Source organism: Trichomycterus rosablanca, chromosome 10 (genome assembly GCF_030014385.1).
Source record: "Trichomycterus rosablanca isolate fTriRos1 chromosome 10, fTriRos1.hap1, whole genome shotgun sequence".
In the NCBI taxonomy this organism is placed as follows: Eukaryota; Metazoa; Chordata; class Actinopteri; order Siluriformes; family Trichomycteridae; genus Trichomycterus; species Trichomycterus rosablanca.
In genome coordinates, this window is record NC_085997.1 from 6,564,268 (window position 1) to 6,591,695 (window position 27,428).

The following is a 27,428-nucleotide window of genomic DNA, read 5'->3' on the forward strand; positions in this document are numbered from 1 at the left end:
TGAGAATAGTCCACCAACCAAAAACATCCAGCCATCAGCACCCTGTGGGAAGTGTCCTATGACCACTGATGAACGTCTAGAAGATGACCAACTCAAACAGCAGCAATAGATGAGCAATCGTTTCTGACTTTACATCTACAAGGTGGACCAACTAGGTAGGAGTGTCTAATAGAGTGGACAGTGAGTGGACACGGTATTTAAAAACTCCAGCAGCGCTGCTGTGTCTGATCCACTCATGCCAGCACAACACACACTAACATACCACCACCATGTCAGTGTCACTGCAGTGCTGAGAATGATCCACCACCTAAATAATACCTGCTCTGTGGTGGTCCTGTCAATAATTGTAGAACTACAAAGTGCTCCTATATGGTAAGTGGAGCTGATAAAATAGACAGTGAGTGTAGAAACAAGGAGGTGGTTTTAATGTTATGGTTGATTAGTGTAAACTCACACACTGCTGTATGTGCTTGCATGACTGTAGGACGCGTTTTCAGTGCATTACCGTAATATCCATAAAATGTGTCCTTGAGATTTCAGTGCAGCAAAGTTTGTGTAGAGACTGCAGCAGCGGATACTGTGTTTGTTTAGATTTTGAGGTCATACTTTATTAACAAGGTAAGTTTATTTTTTAAAGAAAGGTTTGTGTATATTAGCTTATGGATATTTTCGGATGCTACGGACAAAACTGTGTTGTACTGCTATGATGATACGACTATGTTCCAAACCCTTTTAGACTCTTCCACCACCGTTAGTGCTTCTCTCAGTTAGTTCAGCTCATTAAATATATTATCCACAGTATCGCTTACTTTTACAAACCCAATTCCAGAAATGTTTAGACAGAAGAGAAAATGTCAATGTAAATAGACAGCAGTTTGTAAAAGATGTTATTTATATTCTAGCATACAAACACACATCGCTCCAAAATATGAATTAACGCTTCAGCCAGGGTTGCCAGATTGCGCATTTAAAATCCCGCCAAAATGCTTGGAAAACCGCCCAACATACGAAAAACAGCCGATAATCAGCGCTTAAACAATATTAAACCAGTTAAACATGATCTACTACTGCTGATATCTCACAAATCAGTGATTATAAATTATGAATGTCATTTGAAATAATAAAAAACTAAGACTAAGAAGTCTTAAGGGTTTTTTGTGTTTTTGCTAGAACTGTTTCTACTTGAAGAACTCTGTAGTATAATTCAAGGTTCTTTGCTAACTCAATTTGATTTTTATGGATTTTTTTCTCTTGCCACATATAAATGCACATAACATTTAAGGACTGGAAAACAATCGTGCAATTGATACAGGAAAAAAGGAAAAAGGTGAAAGAAAGGAATCTGTTTGTAATCTACCTGCAAAATTCTACTCCTGAGATGTTTTTTTTTGTGTGTGTAAGAGGGGGTGGATAGTGGTGGCCATGGCCACCATAAATGAATCTTCGGCCACCCCTCCGGCCCCCCCATCACCGCTTTGCCGGCAACTTTTTTTGCGGAAGCATTTCTGCACGCAGGTGTTCTCACAGGGACGCAATTCAACAGCGCACCTCAAAGAAGTAGTTCTCCACCAAAACAGTGCAGTAATACACTCGACATAAATGTCAACCACCAACACAATTACAGATGTAGTAATACTTAGTACTACTAGTACTACTATTACTATTTAGTAGTATTTGTGGCGAGCTACGAGTAAAGGCGCCAGCTGGCTCTGCGCGTTCAAGTGTTGCCAGATTGGGCGGTTATCCGCCTAATTGGGCGGATTTTGTTGGAAAACTATTTAATCGCAGTTAAATAACACTTCTATTTAAAAGAATATATTCCGTTTTAAGAAGCTCCAGCATTGTAGAAGGATATTAAAAGTAAAGTCTATTTTCAATGCTGATTTGGCTTAATAGTGTTGGTCAGTCTGTATCATATTGTTAAAAGAAAATTAAAATTAGTTTTCCATGCATTCACACTAGCATGTTCTGGGGTTCAAATGAGTCTCATCATTACACACAAGTTGGCAGCCAAATGATAAAGTATTGCAAGGGAATATCTAGTGCTGGACAATAGTTCGATATCGATATATATCGCGATAGAAAATGTTTCAATAACGGTGATATGATTTTTAAACAAATTCGATCGATATGCATACGTAAGTGCATGATGACGTGCGCCACAGTTACCGCTCTGATTACACTATAATACCTACAACACGGTGGATATTAGCGGCTAAATGAGTTCAACAGCTGTGAGTGAACGAGCATCCACAGTCAATCTGCGACCAGCCGTTCGAGGGGAAAAAAAAGTCTCTGTGACTCTGAAAGTCTCCGGTGCACCAACAGACACACACATTAGGCCCATATCTAATCATATCTATAAATCTAAACCAATCAGAGATAGTGAAGGGCGGGACCAGCGTCATCACCGGCGGGCGTTACACAGCGAAATATCATGACGGAGTGTGTAGAATATGTGTGAGCATCTGTGCTGCTGTTACAGATGTTTGTTTTAATGTAAAAACATCAATCAAATATCGGTGATAAGAAGACGTGACGTGTTTGTCTCAGTTGTTGTTTTCTTTAGTTCACTGACGTGAGAAGAGTTTTGCGCTTCGCTTTCACCGCGACTCTCGACCTAAATAACCGATTTGCTCAGCGCTCGACTCGAGAGATAAAACATCATTAAAGTTCCATGATACAAACAAACATCTGTGTGAAATAACCATCAAACCCAGTCTAACAGCTCCACATGTATCTGTGTTTAACTGGATTTACTTCACGTGTGGTGTTTATATTTCACGTTAAACGTTGTTCGTTCTGTCCGGGTTACTTTTACCGCGTCACATCACACAGTTCATCTTTTCTTTAAGGCACTTTAAAAATATCAGCGACAAACTGACTCAAAATGTAATAATGTCATGTCATGTAGCCTATGTCAATAATATGCGTCTCGTTACTGCATTAATTATATGTAATATTCTTATCATTAAATGAGATGTTCAGTTTGAAGCCCTTAAAACACTTGCACTTTTAATTGAGATTTTCTTTTAATTGAATTTATCTTGAGTTTAAATTTCAGCTTAGTGAAGCACTTTAATTACCAACACTTTTTCAGTAAGTTACCTTTCGTGTAGAATTGTTACGGTGGCCGAGAAGTGCAAAACAAATTTACATTTCAGAAAACAAAATTACAAAAAAACAAAAACAAATTTACAACAAAAGCAAAAACAAATTTACAAGTGCTCGGGTACCCAGTGTTTGTAAATTTGTTTTGGCATATGTAAAAGTGTTTCAGCACTTGTAAATTTATTTTCGGCATATGTAATTTTGTTTTCTAAAATGTATATTTGTTTTGCACTTCCCGGCCGCACATATTTGACGGAAAAGGCAGGGACAATAAACCGGAAGTGCGTGTTGCTTACCTGCTGTCAATCAAACTGTTTCTCAGCGATAAAGTGAACGGAGTTTGTGATGGTGACGATAAACAAGGTTTTGTCTAGTTTGTGGAAATCATTTTATCCAGTTGACCCGCTATTGTTTTTCTTGTGGAAAGTTTTGTGCAGATGTTTAGACGTGGCGTGTGCATCTCTATCTACCGTCCGCTCTTCTAAACATCTAAGGAATTCCCACAAGAACAACAAAAGCGAAATAATGAAAATAATTAACACAAAATGGACAAAACATTGTTTATTAGGGACGGAACATTTGATACCGAGGCTTTAAAACTTGTTTCACTTTTGTAACACTGGACTCAGTGTATCGGAGCTTATATTAAAGCAGCATGTGCGGGACTGATGAAGCTTTGGCGCTGTGTTTTATCACACTCACTATATAAGAGACAATCAAACCAGGGTTACCCACCGTCCTGTAACATACACAATCCTTCTTTATCTGGAGACTAAACACCGCGTTCAGTACTGAACTGATACAGGACGCTTTGTTCCGTATTTTTATCAATGGGAGACGGTGTGGTGTATGAAACAGAAGGAAACTGCTGCTTAATTCATTATATTAAATAGTGTTCACTTTTATTCTTAGTAACGTGACATAACCTGTTTAATAAACCGCTGTATGTGTAGCACAGTGGGCGGAGTGCGTTGTTTTGCCTAAAATATGGTTCTGACTTATTATTATAAAGAATGAAAATAATAAATGTTAAACACCATAAATAAAACCTTTGTTCTCATGACTGTGTAAGGTCCCCCCCTGCTGCTATAACCAGCGCACACACACCGTTACTAAGAATAAAAGTGAATATTACTTAATATAATTCCCTCAGTCTCCCATTGATAAAAATACAGAACAAAGCGTCCTGTATCAGTTCAGTACTGAACGCGGTGTTTAGTCTCCAGATAAAGAAGGATTGTGATGTTACAGGACGGTGGGTAACCCTGGTTTGATTGTCTCTTATATAGTGAGTGTGATAAAACACAGCACCAAAGCTTCATCAGTCCCGCACATGCTGCTTTAATATAAGCTCCGATACACTGAGTCCAGTGTTACAAAAGTGAAACAAGTTTTAAAGCCTCGGTATCAAATGTTCCGTCCCTAATAAACAATGTTTTGTCCATTTTGTGTTAATTATTTTCATTATTTCGCTTTTGTTGTTCTTGTGGGAATTCCTTAGATGTTTAGAAGAGCGGACGGTAGATAGAGATGCACACGCCACGTCTAAACATCTGCACAAAACTTTCCACAAGAAAAACAATAGCGGGTCAACTGGATAAAATGATTTCCACAAACTAGACAAAACCTTGTTTATCGTCACCATCACAAACTCCGTTCACTTTATCGCTGAGAAACAGTTTGATTGACAGCAGGTAAGCAACACGCACTTCCGGTTTATTGTCCCTACCTTTTCCGTCAAATATGTGCGGCCGGGAAGTGCAAAACAAATATACATTTTAGAAAACAAAATTACATATGCCGAAAATAAATTTACAAGTGCTGAAACACTTTTACATATGCCAAAACAAATTTACAAACACTGGGTACCCGAGCACTTGTAAATTTGTTTTTGCTTTTGTTGTAAATTTGTTTTTGTTTTTTTGTAATTTTGTTTTCTGAAATGTAAATTTGTTTTGCACTTCTCGGCCACCGTAAATTGTGCTTCAAATAAAGAACTTTATGTTGACCAGATTGTTAGTTAATCAATATCAATCAAAGTCAGTATTAAAAAAAGTGAACCTGTAAAACAGGTGTTAAATGCGATGCGGTTGAAAATTTGGGTGCACCTAACTTTTGTGCTGGTGCACCTAAGAAAAAAAGTTAGGCACACCAGTGCAACCAGTGCAAAAGGTTAGTCTAGAGCCCTGAGTGTTGCCAGATTGGGCGGTTTTCCTCTAAATTGGGCTTTTTTTTTTATGCTAGGCTTGATGTAATTCTACATGACACTCACTGCCTGTATAGGTAAATGAGTGAGTGACCAAAACACTACTAGATCCACAGCAACTTGCCACATAAAAAAAAGGTTTCAGACAGTTTCTGTGCCACCCCTGTGTGAGCAATGGTCTCAGTCTGGCCACCCCTATGAAAATTGTCTGGCTCCGCCACTGGTGTAAGCAGCAACATACTTCACCTAAAACTTTATATAATCACCTTCAAGAGAGCCGAAACAGAAATAAAAACATTTTATATTAATTGAAGTTCTACAGGACAACGTATGTTAAAATTTGTAATTTAAGTCACATGCTTGTGGGGATTAAAGCAGGCTGCAGAGCCTGGATAGCTCAGTCGGTAGAGCATCAGACTTTTAATCTGAGGATCCAGGGTTCAAGTCCCTGTTTGAGTGAGTTGGTTCCTACTGCATTAGGTAAGCGGTAATTTCCAGCATTTAACCAGCCACAGCGAAGAACTGTTGGAGTAGCGACTAATCTTAACCCATCAGATACACGACCGTTCTTTTGTTACAGTAAGCTTGCAAGCAGAGCAACAAGACGGTCAGTATTTAAGGGCTTACTTTCTTACAACATTTCTTCTGCTAAACCATCGTGCTGTATGCTTAATTTAAGACTCCGTGGTGCATCGGTGTGTTTGAGCTTGTTTAAAAGCTCATTGGCTTTAGAACGTATACTGTTTTCACAGTGTCTGCGTTTCATTTTAGGTATAAACACAGTTATTGGGTGAGTACAAGTTTTTTTTTTTTATTATGCTTCCTATTATATCATAGTTGCATGTAGTCGGAGCGATGCTAGAGATAACAGCAACGATACAAAGGTACACCAAGTTAAGGTTTGTGTGCACAGTGCGGTCGAACTGTTTCATGTTACATAAAAAAAAAAGTTAAGAAAGGTTGTGGGTCGAAAAGGGCTGTTATGGCTGCTGTGTAGTGTCTGTGTGTCTTTGTGTGTTCTTCCTTTTTCCTCCCTGTCCCTAGGTGGAGCCAAGAAAATTCCTAACTACCTGTGCTGGTGAGGTTATAAAAGGAGAAGAAATGAAGACCAGAGAGAGAGAGAGAGAAAGACAAAGACTGAGAGAATTGGTGGTGGATGTATTGTGTTGTGTAGTTGGCTGTTATCCTTAGTGAATTAGTGAGGTGCTGAGTATTGTAAATATTGTAAATTATGAATGTTATTGCTTATCTGTGTAGATAATTGTAAATATGGAGTGGGGTGTTTATGTGAATTCAAAAGAGCTGGAAGGGGGTAAGTGCCATTTTGTTTGTAACCTTTTTCTCCTGGTTTTGTGTTTAGTTAGGGAGTCAGGATAGAAACCTGTGTTTTGTTTCCTTTATTTTTTGGTTAGGTTAGTAAGAGGCTTGGGTTTAAAGTTAGTGTGGGTAGTGTTTATTATTTTGGCCTTGCTTACCCCTGGAGAGAGAGCTTGGTTTGACTGTATTATTGAATCTATTGTAAATAAATTTGTAATTGTGAAGTTCACTTTAGTGTGAAACGTGTGTGTGTATTTTGGTGCACGAGATACTCTAATACCCTAGGCTGGCGTGTAACATATTTGGGGGCTCGTCTAAACACTTATTAACTTAAGCAATACAGTGTGAGTTTATTAGTAATTCAGTGTGTGTAGCAAACAGTGGCTTTACTGTCTTTGTTCTCTCTGGTGGTCTCTTTGTTTTTCTTGTGCATTGGTGGCACAATACTTTTGTGTGGGGAGGTGAGTGTACTATTTGTATTGGGGACATGGAGTTTGACTTGGAGAAATTTATTCGGTCTCCAACAGTAGAGGCCTTGAGTAAATGCAGGAAGGCGGAATTGTTGGAGGTAGCTGGGTTTTATGATGTAGCCATACCACGTGCTGCGCGTAAAGCTGATATAATGGAGGTTGTGCTTGCTAAACTGCGTGATGACCAAAGGTTGCCAGTGTCTCCGGATTCGGGGAGTGTTGTCGGAACTCAGCCTGCTATGTTACCTAGGGTGGAGGGTGCTAGTGTTACCTTGGGGGAACCTGGTATTTTTCCAGTGGCGGAGGCCGCTGGGAGATTACCAAAAACACCTCCTGGTATGAAGCTAGGCACTTCTCCATCTGGGGCAAGTCCTCTAAGTAACTTAGAGTTGAACATGGCTATAAAGCTGAAAGAGCTGGATCTAGCAATAAGACAACAGGAGAGCGAAACCCAAAGACTGCGGGTTCGTGCTTTGGAGTTGGAGGCAACGAGGCCTTCATCTCGGGGACAACCTGGGTCTCACGCTATAGAGTTTGATATCAGCAAGTATATCTCTCTGGTACCTCCATTTAGAGAATCTGAGGTAGATTCTTATTTTACTGCATTTGAGCGCGTGGCTACTACTTTGCATTGGCCTAGAGATATGTGGCCTTTGCTACTCCAATGTAAACTGGTTGGAAAGGCTCAGGAAGTGTGTTCATCATTGAGTGTGGAGCAGAGTCTTGATTATGAAATCATTAAGGCCGCTGTCCTGAGAGCCTATGAGTTAGTCCCAGAGGCCTACCGGCAAAGATTTCGTTCTCATTCAAAGTCTGGGGATCAGACATTTGTGGAGTTTGCTCGTGAGAAGGCAAACTTATTTGAGAAGTGGTGTTCAGCTTCTAAAGTGACCAATTTAAGTCAGTTGAAGGAGCTAATTTTATTAGAAGAGTTCAAAAACTCTGTTCCTGAAGCTGTGGTGGTTCATCTAAACGAACAAAAAGTGTTAACCCTGTCTGAAGCTGCTGTCTTAACTGATGAGTATGTGTTGACTCATAAGACAGTGTTCCCATGCAGCAAGGCGATGTTGGTACACGGAGTTAGTACCAAGGACAGGAGGGACAAAAGAGGGTTAGAGAATTGGTCTCGTGTGTCACGAACATTTGAGAGGTCATTTAGAAGTGACAAAACCCCTCCCAAACCGATTGGTGAGTCATCTGCACCTACTGCTGGGAATCGTACCTGTTTTTATTGTAAACGCCCAGGTCATTTGATTGCGGAGTGCGAGGCATGGAATAAAAAGAGAGACAAACCCAAGAGTGTAGCTTGTGTTTCGGCTGAGACTGTTCATGAGACTGAGTGTGAACTTCCCCAAGGTAAATGTGACGTTACCTTTAATCCTTTTATCCTGGATGGTTATGTTTCACTAAATGAAAAGTCTGAGTGTCGTGTGCCAGTGAAGATCCTTCGTGATACAGGGGCAGCTCAATCATTTATTACTGATAAAATGCTTTCTATGGGTGAGAATACATTTTGTGGATCATTTGTAGTTGTGCATGGAATAGATTTGACACCAGTTAGTGTACCACTACATAATGTGTATTTACAGTCTGAACTAATCAGGGGGATGGTACGATTGGCTGTACTTTCTGAGTTGCCAGTTGATGGAATAGATGTCATCCTGGGAAATGACCTAGCTGGGGGAAAAGTGTTTCCCATTCCTGAAGTAGTTTTTGAACCTGTAGCTGGAATGGATAACTTACAACAGGAATTTCCTACTGTGTTTCCCATGTGTGTAACTACTCGATCACAAAGTGTTAAAGAAAAGATGAGCTTGACTAATCTTTTTGAGGACTCTTCTTTTCAGAACAAAGACGCATCTGTTCTTGATCCCGCTGTCGGCTCTGCAAGTCCAATGAGTCAAGATTCTGTTACTTGTCTTACCCTTACTTTGCCTGTGGATCGAGCTGAGTTAGTGTCTGCTCAAGAAGCTGATCCTTCCCTGTCTAAATATTGGTCATCTGTGGTAGACCAGCGACAAATTCATGGGTCTTGTGTGGCATATTATAAACAGGAGGATATTCTAATGAGAAAGTGGGCACCTTCTCTACCATCAAATGAGTGGAGCTGCATTTTTCAAATAGTTGTGCCAGAACCGTATAGGCTGTATGTGCTAAATCTTGCGCATGATCATGTGATGGCAGGACATCTAGGGGTAAATAAAACTTATAAGCGTATTTTGCAACACTTCTTTTGGCCTGGTTTGAAAGCTGATGTAGTGAAATACTGCCAATCATGCCACGCCTGTCAGGTGGCAGGAAAGCCCAATCAGCGTATACCACCAGCACCTTTATGTCCAATACCAGCTGTCTGTGAACCCTTTGAGCATTTGTTGTTAGATTGTGTAGGTCCGCTCCCAAAGACAAAAAGTGGAAACCAGTTCCTATTAACTATAATGTGCCTCTCCACTCGTTTCCCGGATGTGTTTCCACTGCGTAACATCACAGCAAAGTCAGTATCAAAAGCCCTGGTACGCTTTTGTTCTGTGTTTGGGTTGCCGAAAACTGTACAAACTGATCAGGGAACAAATTTCACAGCAAAACTGTTTTCTCAGGTCCTTCAACAACTGGGTATACAACACCAAGTTTCCTCAGCATTTCATCCTGAGAGTCAAGGAGCTTTGGAGAGGTTCCATCAAACGTTAAAGGCAAGATTAAGAACGTTTTGTCTTGAAACGGAAAAGGAGTGGGATGAAGGGATTCCTCTCTTGATGTTTGCCATCAGAGAGGTGGTACAGGAGTCCACTGGGTTTAGTCCTGCACAATTGGTGTTTGCACATACGGTGCGTGGCCCGTTGAAACTCCTAAAAGATCAACTGTTGACTGAGCAGAGTGGTAAACCCCAGAACTTGTTAGAGTATGTAAGTAGATTTAGAGACAGGCTCCATCGAGCCTGTGAAGTGGCAAAAAAATCTCTTTCATCTGCTCAGTCCTCTATGAAAATGTATTTTGATAAGAAAGCAGTGCCTCGAGAATTTAACCCTGGAGCCCAAGTTTTAGTTCTGTTGCCAGTTCCTGGGTCAGCCCTGCGTGCAAAATTTGCCGGTCCCTATAAAGTGTACAAAAAACTAAATGATGTAAACTATGTGATCTCTACTCCAGATCGAAGGCGAAAGCACAGAGTGTGTCACGTCAATATGTTAAAAGGGTATATTAGTCGTGAGAGTGAAATGTGCGCAAAGCCAGTAGATGTGTCTACTCTGGCAAGTAAACCAATCTTGGTGACGGTGGTGTCAGAGACAGATAATGTGTGTGATGATGGACTAATGCCTGTTGCAATGTCTGTGTTATCTGCTAGTCTGCAGAACTCTGAAGTGCTGGCTAACCTGGATTCCTCTTTGCAACATCTTTCTAATGATTCTTGTGTGGAACTGAAGACCTTGTTGGGTAAATATGCTAACCTGTTTACAGATGTCCCACGACAAACACATGTTCTCCAACATGACATTGATGTGGGTACCAATGCTCCCGTCCGACAAAATTATTATCGGGTAAATCCTGTCAAGCGGGCTACTATGAAGTCAGAGGTTGATTACCTGGTAGGGCATGGTTTGGCTATTCCTAGCTCCAGTCCATGGAGTTCCCCATGTGTAATGGTGCCTAAATCGGATGGCAGTTACCGGTTCTGTACGGATTACCGAAAAGTGAATGCTATCACTGTCCCTGATTCCTTTCCATTGCCTCGGATAGAGGACTGTATTGATAGTGTGGGTACTGCCAAATACGTTACAAAGTTGGATCTCTTAAAAGGGTACTGGCAGGTTCCGTTAACTGACCGTGCATCTGAAATTTCTGCTTTTGTGACCCCGGATGCGTTCTTGCAATATACCGTCATGCCGTTTGGGATGCGTAATGCCCCTGCCACTTTTCAGCGTTTGATGAATTGTGTTCTTCAGTCTGTGCCTAATTGTGCTGCGTATTTAGATGATGTGGTGGTGTATACACTCACTTGGGAAGAACATTTAAGCACACTGAAAAGAGTCTTTGATTGTTTAGATCAAGCGTCATTGACGTTAAATCTTGCCAAATGTGAGTTTGGAAAGGCTACCATACGTTATCTTGGAAGGGAGATAGGTCAAGGTAGAGTCCGGACCCCTACCGATAAAATAACAGCTGTTCTGGCATACCCTGTGCCACGTACTAGACGTGAATTACGCAGATTCTTGGGTATGGCTGGATATTATCGAGTTTTTTGTAAAAATTTCTCAATAGTGGTGTTCCCATTGACCAATCTGCTTAAAAACAATGTGGAGTATGTTTGGTCAAAAAAGTGTCAGGAAGCTTTTGAAAGTGCAAAAAGTTTGTTGTGTAGTGCTCCAGTGTTGGCAGCTCCAGACTTCACCCGGCCATTTAAGTTAGAAGTAGATGCCTGTGATATGGGAGCTGGTGCTGTCCTAATTCAAGAAGACAGTCAGGGAGTTGATCACCCTGTATGTTTTTATTCTAAGAAGTTCAATAGTTACCAACTTCGTTACAGCACTATTGAAAAGGAGACATTGGCATTGCTCTTGGCCTTACAGCAGTTTGAAATTTATTTAAATTCACATCCATCACCTACGATTGTGTACACCGACCATAATCCTTTGGTTTTCCTATCAAGGATGAGCAACAAAAATCAACGTTTAATGAGATGGGCTCTACTAGTACAACCATTTAACATCACAATAGAACATAAAAGAGGATCAGAAAATATTGTAGCAGATGCCTTGTCACGTTCAGTGGTCCCCTGAGTACTCAGTTTTTTTAGTGGGGGGGTGTTATGGCTGCTGTGTAGTGTCTGTGTGTCTTTGTGTGTTCTTCCTTTTTCCTCCCTGTCCCTAGGTGGAGCCAAGAAAATTCCTAACTACCTGTGCTGGTGAGGTTATAAAAGGAGAAGAAATGAAGACCAGAGAGAGAGAGAGAAAGACAAAGACTGAGAGAATTGGTGGTGGATGTATTGTGTTGTGTAGTTGGCTGTTATCCTTAGTGAATTAGTGAGGTGCTGAGTATTGTAAATATTGTAAATTATGAATGTTATTGCTTATCTGTGTAGATAATTGTAAATATGGAGTGGGGTGTTTATGTGAATTCAAAAGAGCTGGAAGGGGGTAAGTGCCATTTTGTTTGTAACCTTTTTCTCCTGGTTTTGTGTTTAGTTAGGGAGTCAGGATAGAAACCTGTGTTTTGTTTCCTTTATTTTTTGGTTAGGTTAGTAAGAGGCTTGGGTTTAAAGTTAGTGTGGGTAGTGTTTATTATTTTGGCCTTGCTTACCCCTGGAGAGAGAGCTTGGTTTGACTGTATTATTGAATCTATTGTAAATAAATTTGTAATTGTGAAGTTCACTTTAGTGTGAAACGTGTGTGTGTATTTTGGTGCACGAGATACTCTAATACCCTAGGCTGGCGTGTAACAAGGGCCAATCGCGTGTGCCACACTTGGGACTGTGATTGAGTATACGTTGCATTGGGTGGGTAAACATGGAGCCGGCGTTGAAAAGCCTGAGTTGGCAGCGGTGGGATTCGAACCCACGCCTCTGAAGAGACTGGAGCCTTAATCCAGCGCCTTAGACCGCTCGGCCACGCTACCACTGGGTAGCGGCCACGCTACCACTGGGTGCTGATCGAAACGAGCAACTATGTATGCAATTTCTACCTGCATTTTCCAATAGCAGTCAAAGAGGTTGCAAGTACAATCGCCACACTTGTGATAGCTCAGTCGGTAGAGCATCAGGCTTTTAATCTGAGGGTCCAGGGTTCAAGTCCCTGTTCGGGCGAGTTGTTTCTTACTGCATTAGGTGAGCGGTAATGTCCCGTACTACATGGTTTGTTTAGAATGATGAAGAATTTGTACTTTGTGAGATATTTCTAAGTAAAATAGCATGTACTTGATAAGCTTGAAATAATTGCACACTGCCTGTGTAACATGTTCTCCATACCAACTAGTTGTTTTAAACAGACTGTGGTAAATAGAGGACCGTTTAAATCTATATTTATGTGCAGCCTAATAATGCACTGAGTTTTAGATATTAATACCTACATATTTTATGTTGAATGACATGCATCATAATTTTAGTTCTTGCTTCACAGAGCTGCTTTGTTATTGCACTGCACTAAACAGTTGGTATATCCTGCACTATTTTGGCCCCTACATAATGCAGCATCAACCCTTAAGACAGTCTGTCAGTGGTACAAAGACAGTTACGATTTGGTTCAGTTCGTCCTAAAGGCTGCGATAAACGTGAGTACGTGAGCTTAAACACGTTGAACCCCCACTTTATAATGCAGCATCAATGATCTGTTAGTACATTACAATTTACAAAGGTGAGTTAAAGGCGAGTTCTTTATACGGGGAATTAGCTCAATTGGTAGAGTGCTTGCTTCGCGTGCGAGAGGTAGTGGGATCGATGCCCGCATTCTCCAATGCAGGAACATTATGATCGTTTAAAGGCAACACGTAACATCAGACTCCTTTCGTCATTGCTCACTGAAACGCTGCGTCAAAAATGAGGTCAGTTTACGCTCTATTTTCATTCATCGTTTAGTTTAAAGACCTTTATTAATTTTTTTAAATTGACAAACATGCAATAACTTTGAAACAATCTTGAAACAAATCTTTTCACATTATTATGTATGGTAGAGGGTTAAAGATGTAAATTTGTATAAAGCATGAGCTGTAGCTGCACGCATTCAGTTTAAAACACTGATGCTCGCCTACAAAGCCAAAAATGGACCAGCCCCAAGCTACCATCGTGGTCTAATCAAACCCCGCTCTGTACCACGCAACCTCCGAGCCACTAGTCTCGCTCGACTTGAGCCCCCACCCAGGACTAAAGGAAGACAAGACAAGGCTCTTCTCTGTTCTAGCACCCAAGTGGTGGAATGAACTTCCTCTGTCTGTCCGAACATCTGAGTCTCTTGCTGTCTTTAAAAAACGATTAAAAACCCACCTTTTTACTAAGCACTTAAGCTGACTTGTACTTATTTACTAACATTTTTTTTTCCATTTCCAAAAAAAAAAAAAAAAAAAAAACACTTCTAACAGGTTTCAGCAGATTTGTGTTCTTTGACTGTTGTTTACTAAAACTTGAGAAATGAAATGTTTACTATGGAAGCACTTCTGTAAGTCGCTCTGGATGAGAGCGTCTGCTAAATGCAGAAAATGTAAATGTAAAATGTTAGAAGTGGAATTCAAACCCACGCCTCCAGGGGAGACTGCAAACTAAACACAGCACCTTAGACCACTCAACCATCCTGACCTGCTTGCAAAGGTCTAATACCAATCCCACAACACCCCCACGTGAACTAAGCTTTGGATGAACTGTTGTATCTTTTCACATTATTATGTATGGTAGAGGGTTACAGATCGCAGCACCTTAGACCGCATCCTGACTAGCTTTGGTACCGTTGACACCACATCATATATCAATAGAAAGGGAGCCCCATATGAGCACTCCAACTGACCAAATAATGATTTTGGGTGGACCATTCTTAGCAATGTAACGGCACTAGCATGTTAGGGTGTGTTTTCTCTGGTATGAGTGTATTAGGTACAGCCTTCTTGTTGGGTTTTTAACTGACTGGATTATGTGTTAATAACTCAAACCCTGTTTGTGCTGGTTGTAGGCTATTCAATCGACCACTAGATGTGTGTATTCGTGTTTCCTTAATTTCGTTGTGTTCTCCCTTAATGTAATTGCGTTCCACCTTAAATAATTTGTGTTGTCTCTTAATATATTCGCGTTTTTCCTTATTGTTGTTGTGTTGTCAGTTTTTTTTGTTTTGTAAATGTTATTGTGTTTTAACTCAGCGGGCCACCGTAATATAGATGGCATAATATGAATACAGTTAGAAAGTAAAACGATGTCGCATGCTGACCTGTGTGGAATACAACTAATATATGTAATACTAAGAAGTGTTCCTTAAGGGGTTTTTTTGGTGTTATTGCTGGAACTGTTCTACAGGACAACGTATGTTAAAGTTTGTAATTCAAGTCACATCATTGTGAGGGTTAAAACAATTTGCAGAGCCTGGGTAGCTCAGTCGGTAGAGCATCAGACTTTTAATCTGAGAGTCCAGGGTTCAAGTCCCTGTTTGGGAGAGTTGTTTATTACTGCATTAGGTAAGCGGAAATGTCCCGTACAACATGGTTTAATTAGAAAGTTGAAGAATTTGTACTTTGTGAGATGTTATTAAGTGAAATACCATGTACTTGATAAGCTTGAAATAATAGCGCTCTGTGTGTGTAACATGTTCTCCACACCAACTAGTTGTTTCAAACAGACTGTAGTAAATAGAGGACAGTTTAAATCTATATTCATGTGTAGCCTAATAATGCGCTGAGTTTTACATATTAATACCCACATATTTTTTGTTGCCTTAAAGACTCACTTAAATCCTGATCATAATTTTTGATGCTGCATTTCGTTAAGCGAAGCCACAACGAGTTTCATATTACATGATACCCTTAAATAATCACAATGTATCTGCACTGGAGAATGCGGGCATCGATCCCGCTACCTCTCACATGCTAAGCGAGCGCTCTACCATTTGAGCTAATTCCCCTTATGATGCTCCCTTGTTCCCATTTTGAAGGTTGTGATATTGCTTTAAGCTTAACTTTTCTTTTTCATGTAATTACTGATATTTTACTGGATCTCTGCTGATATCTTGTGGGCCATATTGACTAATCAGTGAAAATTAATGTTTTCTTGTATAATAAAACCATTATGCTTATTTAGCTTTAATTAGCTTTAATTATTAAAGAGTTAATAAGATAGTGATGGTGAAGCTAAAAACCTGTTATTACCATCACTAAGTGTCTTTACCATCACAAGAAGTTATGTGTTGGTAATGACATGTTGAGGTAATGACAGTTTTTACTTAGGGAAAAAAGTAAACAGCTAGTATACAATGTACTTTACATACATTTAAATAATGTGAACATTTCAATTGTAAAATACTGCTGTAACAATGTAAATAGACGCTGAATAAACATACTTTATGATCAGGATGAATACATGTTTAAATTTCTCACATTTTTAGAGATCAAAAACCAAGGTCCTGGCATCCATGTGGATGTTACTTTGACACGTACCACCTAACTCAGGGGGGCGGCACGGTGGCTAAGTGGGTAGCACTGTCGCCTCACAGCAAGAAGGTTCTGGGTTCGAATCCCAGGTGGGGCGTTCCGGGTCCTTTCTGTGTGGAGTTTGCATGTTCTCCCCGTGTCTGCGTGGGTTTACTCCGGGTGCTCCGGTTTCCTCCCACAGTCCAAAAACATGCAAGTGAGGTGAATTGGCAATACAAAATTGTCCATGACTGTGTTCGATATAACCTTGAGAAGTGATGAAACTTGTGTAACGATTAACTACCATGTGTCTGTCATGAATGTAACCAAAGAGTGTAAAACATGACGTTAAAATCCTAATAAACAAACAAACAAACCTACCTCAGCATTGTTGCAGACCATGTACACCCTTTCATGCAAACTGTATTACCTGATGGCTGTTGACTCTAAAGAAGTAACTTTGTATAAAGCTTGAGATGTCAGAAGTGGGATACGAACCCATGCCTCCAGGGGAGACTGCGACCTGAACCGCTCGGCCATCCTGACATGCTTGCGAGGTCCTAATGCCAATTACCAACAACACCCCCACATGGCCAAAAATTTGTACAAAGTGCTGAATCTTTTCACATTATTATGTATGTTAGAGGGTTAAAGACATAAATTTGTATAAAGCACTAGCAGTCAGAAGTGGGATTCAAACCCACGCCTCATGGGACACTGTGACCTGAACTTAGCGTTTCAGACCTCATCCTGACTAGCTTGGGTACCATCGACACCACCATTTGTACGAACTGCTTAATCTTTTCACATTATTATGTATGGTAAATTTACTGACTGTAACCCATTTGCTGCACTGTACACTTTGTCACTAGGTTGTAAATCATATATCAATCGAAAGGGAGCCCCATATGAGCACTCCAACTGACCAAATAATGTTTTTGGGTGGACCATTGTTAGCACTGTAACGGCACTAGCATGTTAGGGTGTGTTTTCTCTGGTATGAGTGTATTAGGTACAGCCTTCTTTTTGGGTTTTTAACTGACTGGATTATTTATTAAGAACTCAAACCCTGTTTGTGCTTGTTGTAGGCTATTCAATCGTCCATTAGATGGAATAATATGAATACAGTTAATATTGCGTTAGAATCAAGCAATAGAACACGAGAGGGAGTGTGTTATTGCGAATAACATCACGGCTGTGATTCGGTCGCAGCCGTGATGTTATTCGCGATAACACATGACCTCAAGTGTTCTATTGCTTTTATACAACAGTTTTTACAAAATAAAGAAAGAAAATAAATCAAAGAAGCCCTGAATTTCATAATAAATATGCTTTAATATTGACAATACCTTCTGCCAAAAAGTAGTTCCACAACGAATATAAAGTTTAACACTACGATCGGGAAAAAGGTCTGTGTCGCCTGCGTGCGCGTTTGTGTGCATGAAGCTTGTCGTTACTGGCAACGCGTCAGCGGAGTAATACAGTTGTGGTGTGAAAAGGCTGTGCTGTTATCACGAATATCAGCACGGTTAGAACGCTTCTCAACCAATCAGATTGTAAGGTCGGAACTAACTGTGGTATAAAGTAAAACGATGTCTGTTTCTATCACAGTTTCATCGCATGCTGACCTCTAGAATACAACTGATGTATGTAGCACTAAGAAGTGTTTCTTAAGGATTCTTTTTGTGTTCTTGGTAGAACTGTTGCTACTTGAAGAACCCTTTAGTAGAATTCAAGGTTCTTTGCTAACTCAATTAGATTTTTATGGATTTTTTTTTCTCTTGCCACATATAAATGCACATTACATTTTAATGACTGGAAAACAATCGTGCAAAATTCTCCTCCAGAGAGGTTTTTCTTTGTGTGTAAACAGCAACAGCCTTCACCTTTAAAGCACCTTTAAAACCCCCTTTAGCCTTTTGTAAATTGTAATGTACTATCAGAGCGTTGATGCTGCATTATAAAGTGAGGGTGCAACGTGTTTAAGCTCACATACTCTTTTCTGTATTATGCCTTGCTTTTAAACCATCACAGACTCTATTTATCGCAGCCTTTAGGACGATCTAAACCCAATCAAAACTGTCTTTGTACCACTGATAGACTGACTTAAGGGTTGATGCTGCATTTTAAAGGGAATGTCGTGAGTTTCAGCTGTTCATCTTCTATGAAGCAGTTTCACCAGAAGAAAAACCATTAAAAAGTCACGTACCTCTACTTTAACAAAAAGTCATTTCAGATAAAACTCCGAGACATTTCAAAATTGGAGAATTATAAATTATTGTGTGTATGTAAATGTGTATAAAGCATGAGCTGTCAGAAGTGGGATTCGAACCCACGCCTCCAGGGGAGGCTGCGATCTGAACACAGCGCCTTAGACTGCTCGGCCATCCTGACTATCTGGAGTACCTCTGATACCACCCTCGCCCCACACGGACTAATATTTGTACAAACTCCTGAATCTTTACACATTATTATGTATGGTAAATTTACTGACTGTAACCCATCTGCTGCACTGTACACTTTGTCACTAGGCTGTAAATCATATATCAATGGAAAGAAAGCCCCATATAAGCACTCCAACTGACCAAATAATGTTTTTTGGGTGGACCATTCTTAGCACTGTAACGTCACTAGCGTGTTAGGGTGAACTCAAATTCATATGCGTGTGAAGGCAGACGAGTGAATACTTTTGGCAATAAAACCTTTTTATATTAATTGTTAAAATTCTTGAAAGTTTTACAGGACAACGTATGTTAAAGTTTTTAATTTATGTCACATCCTTGTGGGATTAAAGCAGGTTGCAGAGCCAGAATAGCTCAGTCGGTAGAGCAGTAATGTCCCGTACTACATGGTTTATTTAGAAAGTTAAAGAATTTGTACTTTGTGAGATGTTTCTAAGTGAAATAGCATGTACTTGATCAGCTTGAAATAATAGCACACTGTATGTGTAACATGTTCTCCACACCAACTAGTTGTATGCCCAGCTGTTTCAAACAAACTGTAGTAATTGCACTACATTAAACAGTTGGTGTATCCTGCACTATTTTGGACCTTACATAATGCAGCATCAACACTCTGTTAGTACATTACAATTTACAAAGCGTCCTTTGTAGGGGGAATTAGCTCAAATGGTATCGCGTTTGCTTAGCATGCGAGAGGTAGCGGGATTAATTCCCGCATTCTCCAGTGTACAAACATTGTGATCATTTACTGGCATCACGTAATACCAAAGTCAATGCGTCATTGCTCACTGAAACTATATATTTTCAGTTTGTTATGTATCTTATTGGGTTAAAGATGTAAATTTGTATTAAGCATGAGCTGTCAGAAGTGGTATTCAAACCCACGCCTCCAGGGGAGACTGCGATCTGATCGCAGTGCCTTAGACCGCTCGGCCATCCTAACTACCTGAGTTATTATCAACACCACCCTCGCCCTACACGGACTAAGATTTGTACAAACTGCTTAATCTTTTCACATTATTATGTATGATAAATTTACTGACTGTAACCCATTCGCTGCACTGTACACTTTGTCACTAGGCTGTAAACCATATGTCAATCGAAAGGGAGCCCCATATGAGATCTCCAACTGACCAAATAATGTTTTTTTGAAAGGGTTCTTTTTGTGTTCTTGGTAGAACTGTTTTTACTTGAAGAACCCTTTAGTATAATTCAAGGTTCTTTGCTAACTCAATTTGATTTATATGGATTTTTTTTTCTCTTGCCACATATAAATGCACATAACATTTAAGGACTGGAAAACAATCGTGCAACTGATACAGGAAAAAAGGAAAAAGGTGAAAGAAAGGAATCTGTTTGTAATCTACCTGCAAAATTCTCCTCCAGAGATGTTTTTCTTTGTGTGTGTAAACAGCAACAGCAACAAATTGTACCCCCAGGCGTTTCAAACACACTGTAGTAAAAAGAGGACCGTTTGAAACTATAATTATGTGCAGCCTAATAATGCACTGAGTTGTACATATTAATACCCACATATTTTATGTCAAATTACATGCTTTTTTTTTTTGTGTTCAGTTCTTGCCTTACAAAGCCGTTTTGTTACTGCACTGCACTAAACAGTTGGTATATCCTGCACTATTTTGGCCCTTACATAATGAGTTGCTCAGTTACAGACTAACCCAACATAACACCAGCACAGTCTAGTTTAAACCAAAAGTAGATTTATCTCAGGTGCGTGTAAGTGCAGCATATTCTTTTATTTTATTTTATTTTCATCAAACATTTTATCTTGGACGAGGTTGTGGTGGGTAATTTTTTACTGGGTGGAGGGAAAGGATACAGTATATACACAATATTGAACATAAAATGATCTTTATTATAAATACTTGTAGTGTTGTGCCTGTGCTGACTTGATCATTTAGAAACTACACACCCAGAAGCAGCAGCCACCTCACTGGCCTATAGTATGTCATCTATATTTTATTGTTCAGTGTGTTGTACTCGTCGAGTACTTTATGCCAGTTTGTTTTTGGGCAAGACAGTAAATAAGTCTCTATAATTCTACCTAATGTTTAGTCATGTGATGTTCAAGTCCATGCAGACACAAGTACTACAATGAGCAATATAGAAATATAAAAAGTCATTCGTTTGCATGAATAGTTAAAAGCTACTGAATGGATTGTTGGATGGATAAATGCATTTAGATTCCCTCGGTTTTACTTCATGGTAAAAACCCTACACAGACAGAAGAACAAAAATAAATAGTATGAAGACCATGTTTTTAACTACAGTGCGTTACAAGTCTAAATGTTATTTACAAGTCCCTACTTAGCTCATGGGAAAATGTGCTTAAAAGTTTGCAATGCTTCTGCATTGGAGAATGCGAGCATCGATCCAGCTACCTCTCGCATGCTATGCGAGCACTCTACCATTCGAGCTAATTCCCCTTACGATGAACCCCCTTTAGCCTTTTGTAAATTGTAATGTACTATCAGAGCGTTGATGCTGCATTATAAACTGAGGGTGCAACGTGTTTAAGCTCACATACTCAGTGGTATAAACAGGATCTATAAACTATACTATAAACAAGATATGTAGCTGAAAACAATATACATATTAAGGTGCATTTTAATATTAAGGTGCTATGCAGGTTAAAGTGATTGAGGTGCTATGGACACGATCAAGGAATGAGTACGTAAAAACATAATAAACAGATATATACAGTATTTATGAGATTTATGTACAAATGAGGTATATACCAGTGAAATACAAAGCGGAAAAAGGATAAAAATGATCATGTTTGTAGTGTGTGTGTGTGTGTGTGTGGGGGGGGGGGGGGGTTTAACGGGGGACAGAGTTCAATATGGAGACAGCTCTGGGGAAAAAGCTGTTCCTCAGTCTAGTAGTCCTTGTCCGGAGGCTCCTAAAGCGCCTGCCAGAGGGCTGTCTGTGTGCAGGGTGCGAGCTCGACGCAGACAGCGTTTCCTCTGGACGTCCTCAATGGGTGGAAGTGAAGTCCCTGTGATGCGCTGGGCCGTTTTCACCACTCGTTGCAGTGCCTTGCGGTTTGCAACAGTGCAGTTTCCATACCAGACTGTGATACTGCTGGTCAGGATACTTTCTATTGCACATTGGTAAAAGTTCAGCAGGATGGCCGAAGACAGATGGTGTTTCCTGAGTGTCCTCAGGAAGAAGAGGCACTGGTGAGCCTTCTTGGCCAAGCTGGAGGTGTTGGTGGTCCAGGACAGGTCCTCCGAAATGTGGGTCCCCAAAAACTTGAAGCTGGAGACACGTTCAACAGCTATTCCGTCTATGTGGATGGGGTCATGCGTGCCTCCTCCTTCCCTCCTGAAGTCCACGATGAGCTCTTTAGTTTTGTTGTTGTTGAGGAGCAGATTGTTGTCCTCACACCATGTGGCCAGATGCTGTACCTCCTCCCTGTAGACTGTCTCATCGTTGTTACTGATGAGTCCAATCACCGTGGTGTCGTCAGCAAACTTAATGATGGAGTTGGATCCATGCACAGGCCTGCAGTCGTGGGTGAAAAGGGAGTAGAGGAATGGGCCCAGCACACAGCCCTGTGGTACGCCTGTATTGAGTGAGATGTTGATGGAGTAGGTGTGGCCTGACCTAACATGCTGAGGTCTGTTGGTAAGAAAGTCCATAATCCAGTGACAAAGGGAGGTGTTAATACCCAGATCTACAAGTTTAGTGACTAACTTGGAAGGGATTACAGTATTAAATGCTGAGCTGAAGTCAAAAAACAGCATTCGTGCTTTTTAAAGGGGATGTCATTTTTCAGCATTTTAAAGGGGATGTCGTGAGTTTCAGCTGTTCATCTTTTATGAAGCAGTTTCACCAGATGAAAAACCATTCAAAAGTCACGTACCGCTACTTTAACAAAAAGTCGTTTCAGATAAAACTCCGAGACATTTCAAAATTGGAGAATTATAAATTATTGTGTGTTTGTGTAACCCAATTAAAATTTGGGGATTACTAATATTTTTGTTTATGTTAATTTTTAACTCGTAAATAAGTTGTTCTTATTCTGTAAATAATGTTCTGGTTGTTTTATGCTGTTTAAAGTAAAGTGTATGTATAGCCCTCCCTTGATTTATTTTTAAGCCAATCAGCATGAACTGTCACAGGTCGGGAAAAGAGCGGGAGAAAGTGGGTGGAAAAGAAGAAAAAAGTGGAGAAAATAGCGTGATGTGAAACAAGTGTCATGTAAGCGGGTAAAACACCTGTTTAGGATTTATCTCTCTTGATGCGTAAAGACAAACGGACAGTGAGTCTTATATTAACATCTTGCAGTCGATTAGTGACATTGTTTATGCTGTATCAGCCGTGAACTTCGTCTCTTGAGTTTTCGCGCATGGACATTGAAGGCAGTACGCTTCCTCAGCAACTGTGACGATTACAGTGGATTAAAAGCATCGGATAAACTCTGATTGTTTCATCCAAGATCAAAAGGAAAAAGACTGGTGGATTTTTTCTGTTTCATCCATGTAAACAAAGAACGTGGACAGCTCCACCACAACCGACCAAATATACTTCGTGATCTGTGCTGATTGGGACTATTAGGTTGGATCAGGCCTGCAACGGTAATTTTGGGTACCCTTTTTTTTAGTTAGTTATTTACCTAACTTAGGAGAGATTGATAATATTTTGAATATTACTGATGGTAATTTGAGTGAATCTGTATTATAACATTTTTGTAAAATATATTGGGGTTTGAAATGCATATTAATGATTGTGTAAATGAGTAAATAGTTAATTTGTTTAAGTATTATTAACGTATACAAGTTTGGTATGTGAGTCAGGGATAATGTTAATACAGCTACTGTAAATGGGGTTAGTCGCAGGTTTTTTTGTGCAAGGTTAGTACCACATATATATAGGGTAATTGAAGTCGTTTTTTCGGTTTAAATAAGAGTATAGCTTAAATATAAAATAAGCGCTTTCCAAATACAGCCAGGGGTGCTAGGGGGCGCTATATTTGTCAATTTAAACAAGTCAAAAAAGGTCTTTAAACCAAACGATTTGAGTAAAAATAGAGCATAACTGTCACTGTAGAACTTACAGACTGACCTAATGTTTGATGCAGCGTTTCAGTGAGCAACGGCTTTTATATTATGTGTTGCCTTTAAATGATCATAATGTTTCGGCATTGGAGAATATGGGCATCGATCCCACTACCTCTCGCATGCTAAGCGAGCGCTCTACCATTTGAGCTAATTCCCCTTACACAGAACCTTCTTTTAGGATTTGTAAATTGTAATGTACTAACAGAGCGTTGATGCTGCATTATAAAGTGAGAGTGCAACGTGTTTAAGCTCACGTACTCTTTTCTATATTACGCGTTGTTTTTAAACCATCACAGACTCAGTTTATTTAAAACGTTGATCTTAGCCTTTAGGACGAACAATGTGAGGTCTTTTATGAAGTGCATTTTTTCTTTGATTTTGTTGGACCTGTAGGAGATTGTCCTGTTCTTGTTGCAGCTCTGCTGGAGGGTTATTTTCTTGGTGTTTGTGGTGGTGGTGGTGGTGGTGGGGTCTTTGTTCCCATTTTGGTTTATTTAGTAAATGATGTACTTTACATCCATTTAAATAATGTGACCATTTCAATTTTTGTCATAAAATACTGCTGTAACAATGTAAATGGACGCTGAATATCCATACTTGTGTATTAAATGGATATTTAAGTATTTAAGTACATATTTAAATGGATGTAAAGTACATCATATACTAAATAAACCAAAATGGGAACAAAGACCCCACCACCACAAACACCAAAAAAATAACCCTCCAGCAGAGCTGCAACAATAAACAGAGCAAGATCAGGATGAATACATGATTCAGTTTCTCAGAGATCAAAAGCCTGGGTCCTGGCATCCATGTGGATGTTACTTTGGCACGTACCACCTACCTCAGCATTGTTGCAGACCATGTACACCCTTTGATGAAAACTGTATTCCCTGATGGCTGTGTCCTCTAAAGAAGTAGATTTGTTTAAATCATGAGCTGTCAGAAGTGGGATTCGAACCCGTAAACTGCTTAATCTTTTCACATTATCATGTATTGTAAATGTACTGACTGTAACCCATCTGCTGCACTGTACACTTTGTCACTAGGCTGTAAACCAAAAATCAATAGAAAGGGAGCCCCATATGAGATCTCCAACTGACCAAATAATGATTTTGGGTGGATCATTCTTAGCACTGTAACAGCACTAGCATGTTAGGGTGTGTTTTCTCTAGTCTGAGTGTATTAGGTACAGCCTTCTTGTTGGGTTTTTAACTGACTGGATTATTTATTAAGATTAATTATTATTCATTAAGAACTCAAACCCTGTTTGTGCTCGTTGTAGGCTATTCAATTGTCCACTAGATGACATAATATGAATACAGTTAGAAAGTAAAACGATGTCTGTTTCGAGCAAAGTTTCATCGCATGCTGACCTGTGTGGAATACAACTGATGTATGTAGCACTAAGAAGTGTTTCTTAAGGGTTCTTTTAGGTGTTCTTGGTAGAACTGTTTCTACTTGAAGAACTATTTAGTATAATTTAAGGTTCTCTGCTAACTCAATTAGATTTTTATGGATTTTTTTATTTTGCCACATATAAATGCACATAACATTTTAATGAAAAGCAACGCATAATATAGAAAAGAGTACGTGAGCTTAAACATGTTGCACCCTCACTTTATAATGCAGCATTAACACTCTGTTAGTACATTACAATTTACAAAGGGTAAAGGAAAGTTTTGTGTAAGGGGAATTAGCTCAAATGGTAGAGCGCTCGCTTAGCATGCGAGAGGTAGTGGGATCGATGCCCACATTCTCCAGTATAGAAACATTATGATCATTTTGCAATCTGAAAAGATGAAATTACGGTAAAATTCGTTGCAGCATCAACCATAAGGCTAGTCTGTCCGTGTTACAATGTCAGTAACGCCCTATTTACGCTCAAACAGTTTTGTTTACATACCTTTTTTGTTTTGTTTTGACAGAAACGCATGAACTTATAATTTTTTATAATGTTTTATTATTTGACACTGTTACAATTGATACATTATAAAGTATTGTACATATTTAAGTTCGGTGGCATAATTGGCTTGCTTTTAAAAACGACTACAGTGCGCCATCTACAGGCCATTCTTGGTACGTCTTGTTAAAACGTAGCCAATGTAAAACTGGTGCCCACACTTCTGTGGCTTGGGATCTACTATTTCAGTCAACAGGTCATCGGGATCTACTTTTTAAAAAGGTTGGTCTCATCATTTTTCAAGAATGCTTTAAAGCTTTTTTAAATGCGCTTCATTTGCCTGTATTGATATTCAGCATTACAGGGCAAGCGTGGGTCCAGTGTCACGAACACTGGGCTCGAGACAAAAATACACCCTGGACAGGGCGCGTCAAACCATCGCAAAGCATCACACACTAATTTATCCACTCACTCACACATACAGGTGCAATTTAGAGCAGCAATTACACCTACTGGCACGTTTTCATACCCGGAGGAAAGCCACGTATACATGGTGAGTATACACCGATCAGCCATAACATTAAAACCACCTCCTTGTTTCTACACTCACTGTCCATTTTATCAGCTCCACCATATAGAAGCACTTTGTAGTTCTACAATTACTGACTGTAATCCATCTGTTTCTCAACATGCTTTTTTATCCCCCTTTTCTTCAATGGTCAGGACTCTCCTGTGTTGTGCTGGTATGAGTGGATAAGACATAGCAGCGCTGCAGGTTTTTAAACACCTCACTGTCACTGCTGGACTGAGAATAGTCCACCAACCAAAAACATCCAGCCAACAGCGCCCTGTGGGAAGTGTCCTATGACCACTGATGAAGGTCTAAAAGATGACCAACTCAAACTCAAAGCAATAGATGAGCGATCGTTTCTGACTGTCTCTACAAGGTGGACCAACTAGGTAAGAGTGTCTAATAGAGTGGACAGTGAGTGGACACGGTATTTAAAAACTCCAGCAGCGCTGCTGTGTCTGATCCACTCATACCAGCACAACACACACTAACACACCAACACCATGTCAGTGTCACTGCAGTGCTGAGAATGATCCACCACCTAGATAATACCTGCTCTGTGGTGGTCATGTCAATAATTGTAGAACTACAAAGTGCTCCTATATGGTAAGTGGAGCTGATAAAATAGACAGTGAGTGTAGAAACAAGGAGGTGGTTTTAATGTTATGGCTGATTAGTGTAAACTTACACACTGTTGTATGTGCTTGCATGACTGTAGGACGCGTTTTCAGTGCATTACCGTAATATCCATAAAATGTGTCCTTGAGATTTCAGTGCAGAAAAGTTTGTGTAGAGACTGCAGCAGCGGATACTGTGTTTGTTTTGATTTTGAGGTCATACTTTATTAACAAGGTAAATTTATTTTTTAAAGAAAACTTTGTGTATAATAGCTTCTGGATATTTTCGGATGCTACGGACAAAACTGTGTTGTACTGCTATGATGATACGACTATGTTCCAAACCTTTTTAGACTCTTCCAACACCGTTAGCGCTTCTCTCAGTTAGTTCAGCTCATTAAATATATTATCTACTGTATCCCTTATCTTTACAAACCCAATTCCAAAAATGTTTAGACAGAAGGGAAAATGTCAATGTAAATAGACAGCAGTTTGTAAAAGATGTTATTTATATTCTAGCATACAAATATACATCGCTCCAAAATATGAATGAACGCTTCAGCCAGGGTTGCCAGATTGCGCATTTAAAAGCCCACCAAA

General features: G+C 39.8%; 1 long non-coding RNA gene and 3 other non-coding genes across 4 annotated transcripts; 2 read left to right on the top strand and 2 right to left on the bottom strand.

The window, feature by feature from the left end:
* Positions 1-10,397: 10,397 nt before the first annotated feature.
* On the top strand, positions 10,398-12,464 carry LOC134321747 (uncharacterized). The gene is made up of 2 exons (XR_010013894.1): positions 10,398-10,530; positions 11,965-12,464. It is a non-coding gene; the product is annotated as an uncharacterized LOC134321747 (long non-coding RNA).
* A 162-nt stretch (positions 12,465-12,626) lies between these two features.
* Positions 12,627-12,708, bottom strand: trnal-aag (transfer RNA leucine (anticodon AAG)). The gene has a single exon. It is a non-coding gene; the product is annotated as a tRNA-Leu (tRNA).
* Positions 12,709-23,821: 11,113 nt separating this feature from the next.
* Positions 23,822-23,894, bottom strand: trnaa-agc (transfer RNA alanine (anticodon AGC)). Its single transcript has one exon. It is a non-coding gene; the product is annotated as a tRNA-Ala (tRNA).
* A 1,533-nt stretch (positions 23,895-25,427) lies between these two features.
* trnaa-agc (transfer RNA alanine (anticodon AGC)) lies at positions 25,428-25,500 on the top strand. Its single transcript has one exon. It is a non-coding gene; the product is annotated as a tRNA-Ala (tRNA).
* Positions 25,501-27,428: the final 1,928 nt, after the last annotated feature.